This window comes from Eschrichtius robustus, chromosome 12, assembly GCF_028021215.1.
Source record: "Eschrichtius robustus isolate mEscRob2 chromosome 12, mEscRob2.pri, whole genome shotgun sequence".
In the NCBI taxonomy this organism is placed as follows: Eukaryota; Metazoa; Chordata; class Mammalia; order Artiodactyla; family Eschrichtiidae; genus Eschrichtius; species Eschrichtius robustus.
This window is the reverse complement of record NC_090835.1, coordinates 63564525-63578055: the sequence shown is the minus strand read 5'-3', so window position 1 is coordinate 63578055 and position 13531 is coordinate 63564525.

The following is a 13531-nucleotide window of genomic DNA, read 5'->3' as shown; positions in this document are numbered from 1 at the left end:
TCTTTTTCTCCTGCCGCACGTTCTCCTTTCTTGAAGCCTGTGCGCCCATCAGCTAACAGCTCAGAGCCCTCGACAGCAAGCAGATATGTCTGAGTTGACTATTTTATCCTAGCAGCCTCAAGAACTTGAATGTTTTGTGTCTAGTCAAACTCCAAAATAACACTAGTTTAAATATTTGTTGTATTACCAGTTCCATTTCTTTGTAATAAGGCTTGATCTCCTGTCATGTATTATACAGAAGAATATATAAATATTTTGTGAAGTGTGTAAATTAGAGGATAGGGGTTAGAGGTTTATGTAAGAAGATAGACATTAATGCTTTTCTGATGGTTTGTGGACTTGGAAAAAGCAATTTATTTTTCATGCTTCACAGGTCTAGACAATTTTGATTGTTTTCTTTGAAAGACCTGTTTGAATCAGATGATATAGGAAGAACTCAAAAGAAAAATCAAAAGCCAGCAGCCTCTTTTCAAAACAGTAGCCAATGAAAAAGAATATGGGCCTTCCGGATCTTTTAACTTCTGGTCTTTTATTACCTCTTCAAGGAGGAGAGGCTGTACGATTGTCAGAGACAAAAGAAGAGACAGTCGAAGCCAGAAACCAGGTTGGAAATTTGCAGCTGGTAGAAGCACTGACATTGTTTGTGGAGATTCTATCCCATTTCTTTCATTTTGTTTTTCACTCTGCCAAGACAGTATAAAACTCTTAATTGCAATGTGCATAAAAGAACACTAGGAAGATTTTAAGTAAACTTTTTAGGAATACTTATAATATTATAGTCGTGAAAGTGAATAGTTACAGATTTTGAATGAGAGGGAGCAGAATAAAGCCATGGGAAGGATCTTTAATTCATACGGAATTTTAAGCTGAGGGATTTCTTTGGAAAAGCATGGGGAGAATTTGCTTCTTACACTTTGCTACCTTACTGATACTCAGGGTCTTTGCAAGCAAACTCCTGTAATTCTTTGCAAAGAAGAAAAGAAAACTTCTGGGATTTAAGCTTGAAAGGCGAAATGAGACAACTCTCAAATTCCTGTTTGGTTAGAGACTACTGTTTGCAAATTTAATCAAGGTCTTCCACAGGCATCAGCTTGACGTTAAATTTAAGTGCGCATTAAACAGAGTTGACAGCCGTGCTGAACGTGAAGCTCGGTCTGAGGACATCTTTACAGCTGGAAGGGAAAGAAAGTCGAGAAGCCGCAGACCACTGTGGTAATTAGATCCATTTGTTAGCTTCTTTTCTAATGTTGGCAAAGGGAGGAGAGAGAAGGCTGGCAGGGAGCCAGAGGGGCCGGAACCAGGAAGGCAGGGCACTGCTCCCTGAGGAAACTGGGCAGTCAGGGAGGGCCCTGCTGCAGAGGAGGGGGCAGCCCTTTCAATGCACAGACAGGAGCACCGTGTGCGAATGGTGCGTTCTGAACAGGTGTGCGGGTTTGGTTGTCAGGTGCCCTGGAAGGTGCACAGCGTTACCTGGGAGTGGGCTTCCCAAAGACACTGTCTGCCCAGAGGTAGTGTTTCTCACAAGGGTATCTAACTTACATGCAGGTAATCACTTATTTACCCAGAACATCTGGCCTCCTTTTCAGAATGGAGCTTCTTTTTGACAGGTAGCTATTGTCCTGGTCTAAGGCTTTTCACTGTAATTGGCATTGTAGGCAATTAGCTCTGTGATGCTATGGAAGTCTTGTCACCTGTAGGAAATTATCTTCCCACTTCATCTCACCTTCCGGCCAAAAGTGATACGATTTCCTGTTATTGGATTTGCTTTCTGTCCCATAAGCTTTTTTTGTCCATTCTTCATGTTTTTTATTGTGTGTTTTATCATGTGTTTTATTGGAACACAACCACACCCATTCATTTGCATATTGTATGTGGCTACCTATGCTACAATGGCAGGGTTGAGTAGTCCAAAGACCAAGTAATCTGCAAAGCTTAAAATATTTACCATTTGAAAAAAACCCCCACCAAACTCATAGAAAAAGAGATCAGATATGTGGTTGCCAGAGGTGGGGGTGCAGGGAAGGGGAATTAGAGGAAGGTAGTCAAAAGGTACAAACTTCCAGTTGTAAGATAAACAAGTATTAAGGATGTAACATACAACATGAATACTGTGGTTAACATTGCTATTAACTATGTGATATGTAAGAAAGTTGTTAAAAAAGTAGAACCTAAGTGCTCTCATCACAAGGAGAATTTTTTTCTTGTCTTTTTATCCATATAAAATTATGGAAGTTAACTAAACCTGTTGTGGTCATCATTTCATAATATATGGAAATCAAACCATCATGCTTGATGCCATAAACTTATACAGTGATGTGAGTCAATTATTTCTCAATAAAACTAGAAAAAACTTACTATTTGGCCTTTAATGAAAAATCTTGCCAATCCCTGAGCTATAGGACCTATCTAGTGTTCAATTAAAACCATTGTAAGAGGGCTTGCTGTGTTTACTTTCCTTAAGTCTGGCCAATATATTTCTAGATGCATTATTCTTAAATTTCTAGAATACATATGTAAAGAAATGTTGTCAAAAGTCAAATCCAGATAATGGTGCCTTTCCTAACACAACCCTAGTTGTGTTTTCAAGAAGTATAAAGCTCAGTTCCAGTGATCCGGAAACCAATATCCTGTCAGTTGAAGTAATTAAACTCCTCAGGCCACCACAATTTAAAATTAGTGCTCTGGCTGTCCAAATTGCAACAAATGTTCTATGTGGCTCCATTTTCTGTTGCATTTAATAGTTGGATTAGAGTCTCTCTTTTTTTCTTTTTTTACTAAAGTGGGCAAATTTTTGGAAAAAAATCATTCCATTCTGGAAGCCTCCTGTAAGGCACATGTTCACTTATTGCTTGATGTGAGATGCTCTTATTAATGAACTATCTACATTAGTCCCATATTGGATCATCTAGTCCCAAGGCTTTAGATATCATATAAACTCTATATTCTTGTGGACCTCAACTTACCCATCCCTTCAGCTTCCCTGACATTTCCCTGCATCTTATTTTTGTCCAGAACTACACTCACAATCTCTCCCTCCCATCTGCTTCGCTTCAGTCCCCAGCAAGTTGTGGAGACCCCATCCTTCTAGTGTCTCAGGCTAAACAACTTGGACTCATCCTCAGACTCCTCTGTCTCATATTCTATAGCTGACTTTATAGACAATCTTATCAGCTTCAAAATATACTCAGAATCTTGTTCCTTCTCACCATATCCCTGGCCCCATCTCCTTGTCCCCTGATGATTCACAGCCTCCCAGCTGGTCTCCCAACACCACAGCCAGAGTGATCCTGTCAGAGCTTAAGTCTGATCAGGCTCTCCTCTGCTCAAAACCCTCAGATTGTTACGGAGTCCAAGCTTGTACCGCTTGCTGCAGGACAGGACAATAAATTGAGAGACAAGTTGTTGGGGCAAGGAAAGGCTACTTTATTTGGAAAGCCAGCAGACTGAGAAGATGGTGGACTAGTGTCCCAAAGAACCATCTTGCCGGAGTTAGAATTCAGGCTTCTTTTATACTAAAAGGGGAGGGAGTAAACTCAAGCATTTCCTGGTTCTGGGAGGGGATGTGTTAATTTCTTGCTTCCTGCAGTCATTCACAGGGGGACCTGTTCAGGATGTTTCCTGTGAGCTAAACAAATGTATTTTAGCTTGATGCTCATTACCTGGGAGGCAGGGTTCCCAGAGATGAGCCATTATATATAATTTAAGCTTATAGGCAACATCCCTTTAGTGATTAACTTATAATAAAATGCAAAATGTTCTTCCCTATTACACGATGAGAGTCAAACTGGAAGTCCTTGAAGCGACCTGTGTGGTCCAGGCCCCCATGGCCTCTCTGGCCCCATCTCTTTACTCCCCTCCTTTCATTCTGCTGTGGATGCACAGGCCCCTTCATACTCCTGGGACATAGTGAGCACGTCCCTCTCTGCGTTTGCTCTTCTCTGTGCCTGGATAATCCTTGTACGTCACTTACTCACTTACTTCATGTCTCTGCTCCAATATCACTTTTTCAAAAAGGCTGTACTGACTACTCTCTGCCTCACCATCACTCTCTTTCTAGAACATCTGTGTCCTTTATTCTATCACCTACCACCACCTCGTATGTGCTTTTTCAATTTTAGGATCTCAGAATAGGGACTTTCTTCACTACTGTGAACCCCAGTACCTAGTGGAATGCCTGATACATGGAATATTTTTAATACGTATTTTTTGAATGAATGAATAGGCACTTAACTGTGTTCCAGTTTCTCTGTTAAATCCTTTATGTACATTATCTTACTGAATTCTCACGGCAGAAAATGAGTCCATGTTGTTACAGCCTTTTAATGCTGGTGAGTGATTTTCCCAAAGTCCCACAGACAGTAAGTACACCAAGATGTGCTGGCTTCAAATCACTAAGCTTTGTCACCTCTTCTACTGCTTCTTATGAGAAGCTTACGAGAAACTTACAAAAAGATCACTAACATTTTTAGATGTTAAAATTGAACCACAGGTATTTCTCAGACTCAGAACAGATTTGTGTTAGCAACGAGAAGAGTAATATTTCCTCCTCTGTTGCGCCTGAGGACCTAAGGCAATAGATACAAACTACATCCACATTCCAAACCCTGCGATACCTGCAAATTTGATGTACAAAAACTAGTTTCCTGACTGTTAGCCATTCTTTCACAGTGAGGGAGTAAAAGAGTTGAGGTACAATTGGCCAAGGAATTGGAGATAAAGGAGGGTTTTCTTTAGACTTAGTACCTGCCATAGTAGAGGTGGAGAGATTTTCCCACTACTGTGAAGGTTTAATAAAGGACTGTTAACCAAGGTGTGGGAAGGATGTACAGAAACCACCAGGCATACTGCAGTATCATGGAGCTAGCATCAGATGGGCGCTGGAGCCCCTTCCAAGGACCAGAAGGGCAGGGGTGGAGGATGGAACTGGGAGGTGAATGGGAGAATCCAGCCCAGCAGAGAAGGACAACCTTGGGTTTTCCAAACATTCAGAAAGATTCAAATTGCAATGGTATTTAAGACTTAGTGGCAGACACTCTGGACTCTCTCTGGCCTCAGGAAGAAGCTTGGGCACTTACAGAACAGGCTGAAAGTGCCAGCAGAACCAACCCCACCCCCACTCCCCCCCCAAGCTGCCCTGAACAAGGGCAACAGTGAGCTAGTGGAGCCATCCCAGCCCCCTTCGTTCTGGTAGGATGGCCCTCCCCATCCCCAGCAGGTGGCCTCCAGCAGTGACTTGCTCATCAATTCATCCTCTAGTGACATCTCTCCTTCTCCTGTCCCCCTCCCTCACTCTCCCAATGTGTTTCTTAGGATCATCTCCAAATAAACCCCCAGCCCTCAAATCCTAGTCTCAAGATCTACTTCTGTGAACCTAACCTAAAGGAGACCCTGACAAACATCTATAATCTGAGAGGCTGTAGTTCAGGAATAGTTGACATTTGTGTCCAAACAGAATCACACAACTAGGGCACCGGCATCATTCTGAGTGAGACCTATGAAGAAAGGGTACAGTTTCCTGCTGACCGGCTCTCCCCTCTCTGCACTGTGACAAAGAACGGGCAGGAGCACAGTGCAGGAGAGCCTTGCAAGGATGCAGGCTCCGTGTCCCTGGAGCCTTGGAGTGGCTCTGGGGGCGGACGTACGGGGAAGGGGCAATTCCTAACCCTGGGTTCACCAGGTGTCACGGCAGGTGGACAGCTTGCTTGCAGATGGTCCTGCCCCACTACTGTCTGGGGGGTGGCAGGACAGCCTTTCCAGCTCTCTGTGCTCTCACTCAGGGGGCGGAGGGCAGGATGTGAGGAGGGAGGAGCTCCCCCTGTGTCAGGGCAGAGTTCCTCCTCTCCTTTAGGGAACGCTGACTGGTCACGTGGAGATGCCAGGTAGATGCTGATGCTTATGTGAGCTGCACTCATCAACACACTTCAGACACAAACTCAGGAGAACTAATTTCAAATATGACAAGACTAGAAAATGAACCTAACGAAACCACTAATTTTCTAGGACCCTTCTGCAGGACACAATTCAGAAGAACTTTAGACTCTAAGGCCATTCTGCACATTGTAGGTGGAAACAACTTTTTATTACTTAGAAATGGTATGAATGTATACTATATTTAAGAAGTTAAATTTTTATTTAATTCATATTGTTTCAGTCTGTTAAACTATTTTGTAAAGACCAGAAAGAAATGTATATCTACACATGACACTTTTACTTAGACTTTGTCAGATGCCTGTTGCTCTCTGTTAGTCATGTGTTCATCTTCCTACTTTAGCTTGTGGTTAAAACCAAACAACAACAAAAAAACACTTCAGCTCGGTTCTTAAAATTCCAAACCATCTTTCTTTTCCAACCATAGCATACAGGTTTCAATAATATCATATTGTACCTACCTTAGTACATAAATTTTATGTACTGGCTATTTCTTCCTAAACATGTTACCATGCCTTCTTAGATTTTCACTTGTAAGGAAATGTTTGTCTCATTTGAAGAAATTAGTTTTCTTCTCCAAAATGCATTTCCCTATTACCGGAACAACTGAACTACCATTTTTCAACATGACAGTTCTTTTATTTTAGAAATACATTTTAAAGTACGGATTTCATAATTATAGAATTAAAATAATCTTTACAAAATATTCACATACTTCTTTCCTCATAGAAAGTCAGTCCACTACTGTGGCATTAAATCTTTTGTATATTAAATATTGTGAGGTACATTATTGAATTTCACGTGAGATTTTCAATGGACTTACTGATACATAGCCATCCTATTTTGTATCTTAAATTTCATTGTTTTACATATAAATAAAACACATATAATATATACTGATTTAAACATATAGTATATTTATATAAATATATATAAGACTCATGTTATATATTTATGTGTAAGTATATAATACATAAAATATGTAAATGTATGATGTATGCTATTTATAAACATAAATATGCTAGATAAAATGTATATAATATTTATGTTTTATAAACACATATTTGTTTCACACAACATATATCAGATATACTTATGTCATATATATCACATATATATTTTATACACACATATTTATTACCCATAACATATATCATACATATTTATATGTCTTGTATACCATACACATGTTTTATACACACACACATCTATGACTTCATTTTCAGCTGTTTTATTTTCTCTGTCGTGTTCACTCTTTAAAAGTCCTCTCCGTCCTCACCTCACCTCTGTGTCAGGGGCAGGTACGCTTTAGTTATGGGTTGGACTCTTTCAGTAACATTTGCATGGTTGATGTGGTCTGGAATGTGTTATATTTGTCTGTTTAGATAGTAATCAGATTGCATATTCCGGGAAGTTTTATTGGTGCTTGATGGGGAAGACACAGGTTACCTGTGAGAAGCAGCAGCCCACATTCTCATTTTCATTCTGAAATGCAAGTTACTCTGGTTTTAGGTAAGTTACTTCAGCTTTACTTGAAAGTACAAAGCTGTTTGATAGTAGTTGAGGGCACATCACTGAGCTGTGTTTCTAGTTTTGCCACTAGAATTGATCTTGGACAAGCAACTGCAAACATCTCTCTACTTTGCTTTGTCAGTGTGAGAAATGAGAATAATAATGCTGCTCACTGCACAAGGGGAGCCTTAATGAGCTTCGCTTTCATAGAGCATTATGAGATCCCGAGGCAAGGGGTGCGGGAGGGACTGGCTTGCTGTAGAAATCTAAAAGGGCCATTTCATTTGGTATTTCACAGATATCTCCCAGGGTTACAGCAGTCTCACACCATCAGGTTTTTGAGTGATTGTTAAGAATAAGAAGTGGAAGCTAGTAGGAAGAAATGGGAATCTTGAGTTAAGTTTTCCTATTTGCTCCAGACCTGAGTTGTCTGTATACTTATGTGATTCTATGAAATTAATTAGCTTGGATAGTCCCTGTAAAAACAAAAACAAAAACAAGAACAAAAACGAAGCCTGGAAATGATATCTATCAACTTTCTACTAAAACATACCCCAGCGCCCAGATGTCCAGTGTTCAGGCAAGGTCAGCAGTAGAGGGAAGAGGACCATGATGGCGAAATGAACATCCATTCTTGGAGTCTTCTCTGTGGATGTGCGTTACAACACGCACAGTAGCATACTATGAATTTCTGCAATAAATTGTACAATAAGAATTATGATGGTCTTATTTCTGTAACAAAACTGTCACTATTGGTCTAGAGATTTGGCTGATTCTCATGATGGCTTCTGGAAAGTCTCTCTGCACCTCTGTATGTATCTACCACTGACCAAACAAGATGGCTATGTGAATATAATTCAGATACCGTCCTGCAAGTGGTGTGAGCCAGGATGAGCTGGTTATCTGCTTGCTGGAGCCCCTTGTCTGGTCTCCTTCCTCCAGCCTTTCATCAGCCCCTTCCATCCTCCGAGCTGCTGTCATTTCCCTCCTAGAAACAAATCCATGTCTCTCCACCTCCTGCTTGAAAACCTCTCCATCGCGGCTGTTGCCTACAGCTGTAATCCGACACCCTACATTCTAGCTTTAGTACATTTTCCAGCATTTCTTTAAACAGCAATGCCCTTCACTCTCCCTTTATCGAAACAGTTCCTTTTGCCTGCAAACACTCTTTGCCCGTTACCATCTTACAAATGCTCATGCTCCTGCGCCTGCTCCAAGGCTGTGCAGGCTTCCTGGGAAACCCCGACTCCTTGCAGGGAGTTCCCCAATCTGTCCGCCTCCCCAGATCTCCCTCACATCTCCTCTCTGCCACGCACACAGCACAAGTTGTCTCTGCCCTCCTACCTTTCATCTTCTTACCCCCAGCTCCCACCCAAGCCTGGCATTTGTATGAGCCTGGCATTTGTATTTACAGAGTGAATGAGTTGTATTTCAGATTTGCAATATTCAGTCAAGCTCTTCAGCCTTGTGGGAGATGCAGCTTCTAAAACTGAGCTGGAGTGGACCTCGTTTTAGGCAACAGCTTTAGAGGAGACACTGGGCTCCCCTGAGGTTCTTCTGCTACACTCAGGCAGGAGCCCACTGGACTCATGTTTCACTGATTCTATTTTGGCAGCCTATGTTAAGGCAAGGCTCTGGTCAGGAGATACTCACATGTGTAATCACAGGGTATTTGTGCTGGAAGGGATCTTATTGCAGTCACTAGTCTAACCTCAGGTAACCAAGTGAGGAAACTGAGGCCAGGAAGGTTAGGCTGTTTCCAAGTAACACAACAAGCTTGAATCAGAACTGAAACTGGAACCTGAAATTCCCCCCATCCCTGCCCCAACCCCAGCTTTTTCTCTGCTGCTCAGCAAGGACAGTGGTGGCAGGCAAAGGGGATGATATTCAAATTCTCTTACTTCAAATGACAGCAATTGGACCTGGAAAAAATGTTGACCATGATATTTTTTTAAAACCGAGGTTCTGTCATAGCAGCCCAATTCCTTTCCCACTTCTCCACGTGGCGAGCCCTCTGCTCATCTTCTTAGATGCACTGAGGGCCTGGGAGGTCCTTCTGCACCTCCTTCAACCCTCAGATTCTCACACGTGCCTGCTACGGTTTTGCCTCTTCTCTGTCCCACAGCTCCGTGCTCCCTTAGTATTTAGGTTTCTCAGAATCAAATATTGTCCTTTTTCTAATGTTAACTCAAGAAAGGTCATTGCCTTAGAACTTTAAGGAGGAAAGATGCAAAGGAAGTCACATAATCTCTAATGAGCACATCCTGTGTAACTTTCAAATTGAATATTCGTGCACAAATGTTTATGTGTATAGAAATTTAGAGGCATCTGTCTGTGCCAGTAAATGGGTAAATGAAGTATGAAATAAAACTAGGAAGGGGGCGATGTTGAGCTAGATGATCTCTAAAGATATTTCTAGGGAAAAATTCTGTGATTTTTTCAAGTGATGGAATCCAGTGAGAAAAAGCCTAAAATTTTCCACTAGAGCTGTTTGTTTCTCATGAGTAAATAGGAAATAGCCCACTTAACTTGTCTTTGATGTTCATCAGTTTGTGCCTGTCAGGCTTTCTCACATATCTTGTAAATACACCCTATGGTTATTTGTTAGCATGTTATAAATGCCTTTAGTAGGAAGCTTGCCCTTTTGTCTCTGCCAAAGAGAAATCCCTATAGCATTCCTCACATGGGGGACCATGCATAATACCCTCTGTGATCCTAGTTTCTCGGCCTTGGGTCTTCAGGACCCACATTATGGGCTACTGAACACATTTCCAGAGTGTAGATTCCAGTGTTCAAAAGCAACATCATACTGAAATTACTTTAATGGTAAGATCAAATGGTACAATATATGTAAAAACTGTTTATAATTAAATATAGCTAATATGTCCAAACAAATTGATTACTGTTTAAAGGGTTCAAAAGGAAAATAGAAAAAAGTCAATTATAAGGATATAAAAGTCTTATAATTTACATAAGATTACAAATCTGATAAACACTTATAGAAATTGGAAATGTCCTTTGAATGTTGAAATATTCTCTAAAGGTTTAATATTAGCTCTAGAATAGAACTTGCATGGGAGTGGTTAAAAATTTTCTTAAAATTCCAGAGATTGGGAGAGTTCAGTTCAAGAAGGTGACACAGGAGGCTCCTGAACTCAGTCCTCCCAGAGACACACTGAATCTACAACAACATATGGGATAATTCCCTCCGAGAGAAACAAGCTGAGTGACTTCTACACAGCAGGAAAATGAGAAAAACCCACTTTGAAATGGTAGGAGAGGCTGAGACACAATGTCACCAAAAATCCATCCCCGCTATGGCAGCATACAATTGGGAGGGAACTCACACTCTCAGTTCTCTCTGAGAAGTGAAGGGTTTGGATCCCATATCTGATGCCCTAACTTTTAAGACTTTCACCTGAGACATGGTTTTCCAAAACATCCAGCTCTGAAAGCTTATGGGGTTTATGTCCCAAGACCCACAAGGCTGTTGTGAACTAAGACACAGTTCTTAACAGCTTCATGAAGACTCAGCAAAGAGGCTGCAGACTGAAACATCCAGTCTTTTCATGAAAGAGGCCCATTTGCAGATCTTAAAACCTGTGGCCCAAGGGACAGGCTTCTGATTTAACACACATCTAGGGCATGACTGCAATCTTCCCCAGAGACTGGGATGACTGGTGGGCACCACCTTTGTGCTTTCCCTCTGCTTCACTCCAGGTCACTGGTATCACTTGTAAAGGGGCTTGTACACATGTCTGGCACCCTGGCTATTGTGGCTGCCACCCAGAGGATGCACCCTTTGGTTGCCTGGCTCTGGTAGCCAGAGGGCTTACCCATAGGGCTGCTTAAGAACTGTAAGATACAGTTCTTAAACAGCTATGCCACCAGGGCATAGCACAGAGGCTGCAGGCTGAAATGCCAAGTCTTTCCATGAAAGAGGTCTATTTGCAGATCTTAAAACCTGTGGCCTGAGGGGCAGGCTTCTAATTTAACACACATCTAGGGCATGACTGCTATCTTCCCCAGAGAATGGGGAGGCCAGCAGGCACATTCTTCATGCTCTCCCTCTGCCCCACCCCAGGTCCCTGGTGTCTCTGTGAAAGGAGCTTTTGCACATACCTGGTGCCCCCACTTTTATGGCTGCTGCCAAGAGGACACATCTCTTGATAACCTGGCTCTGGTGGCCAGTGGGTCTGGTGTCCATGGGTTCAATGGGATGGAAGCAAACAAAGAAACAGTTCTTAACTCGCTATAATCCCAGAGCTAAATGCAGAGGGAACAGACAAAAACAGCCATCTCTCAGTCACCTTCTGAAAGAGGCATATTGTATATGTTAAAAGTTGCTGTCTGAGGAGACTGTCTGGGTTCCAATTAGCCTGAATCTAGGTACTGAATGAGAACCTCCCCCTTTGAGACACTGAAAGACCTTTGCACACCCTCAACTACTGGGAGCCACTAAGAACAAAGAAGGCAGCTTGGACAGTCACAAAGGTTTGAGAGACAACCAGGAGCTAGGGCATGGTTGAACAATAAGTTTCATCTCCTACGCAAGGTCAACCTGTCAAGATTGGGAGAGGTGACTGATTTATCTAATGCACAGAAACCACCACAGAAAGTCAAGAAAATGAAGAGAGAAATGTATTTCAAATGAAAGAACAAGATAAAACCTCAGAAAAAGACCTTAAAGAAATGGAGATAACTGATTTATCCAATAAAGAGTTCAAAATAATGATCATAAAGATGCCCACTGAGATCTGAAAAACAATGCATGAACAAAGTGGGAATTTTAACAAAGAGATAGAAAATACAAGAAAGTACCAAACAGAAATGATAGAACTGAAGGATACAGTAACTGAACTGAAAAATTCAATAGAAGGTTTCAACAGTAGACTAGATCAAGCAGAATAAAAGATCAGCCAACATGAAGACAGGGCAGTGGAATTAATTCAGTCAGAGGAGAAAAAGAAAAAAGAATGAAAAGAGTGAAGACAAGTTTAGGGTCTTATGGGGAAAAATCAAGTGCACTAATATTCACATTATGGAGGTCCCAGAAGAAGAGAGAGAGAAAGGGGAAGAAAACTTGAAGAAATAATGGCTGAAAACTTCCTTAACTTGGGGAAAAAACACACATCCAGATCCAGGAAGCCCAGAGAGGGTTCCAAAGAAGATGAATCCAAAGAGATCCACACTGAGACACATTATAATTGTCAAAAGTTAAAGACAAGGAGAGAATCTTAAAAGCAACAAGAGAAACAACTTGTTATGTACAAGGGAATCCTCATAAGACTATCAAATTTTTAGCAGATATTTTGTGGGCCAGAAGGGAGTGGCACAGTACATTCAAAGTGGTAAAAGACAAAAACTGCCAACCACAAAATTCTACCCAGCAAAGATGTTCTTCAGAATAAGGATATATAGAGAATTTTCCAGACAAGTGAAAAATGAAGGAGTTCATTACCATTAACCAGCCTTATAAGTAATGTTAAAGGAATTTCTTTAAGTTGACACAAGAGGGTACTAAATAGTAACAGAAAAGCATATGAAAGTATAAATTTTGCTGCCAAAGGTAAATATATAGTTAATTTCAGAATAATTTAATATAGTAATGGTGGTGTGTTAATCATTTATAAATCTAGTATGAATGTCAGAAGACAAAAGTAGCAATAATAACTATAACTACAAAAATTTATTAGGGTATACACTGGATAAAAAGATATAAATTGTGACATCAAACACATAAAACTTGAGAGGGGGGCTAGAGCTTTAGAATATGTTCAGATGTAAGTTATCATCAGCTAAAAATAGGGTGTTATAACTCTAAGGTGTTTTATTATGGAAGCTTCATGGTAACCACAAAGCAAAAACCTATAGTAGATATACAAAAGGCAAAGAGAAAGGAATCTAAGCATATCCCTACAGTAAATCATCAAATCACAAATAAAGAGAGCAAGAGAAGAAGAAGGGAAAAAACCAATTATAAAACAGCCAGAACACAGTAACAAAATGCAATATTAAATCCATGCTTACCAATAATTACTTTTATTTTTTGAACATTTGTGGTATTTCTGCAGTTGTGGTATTTGTATTA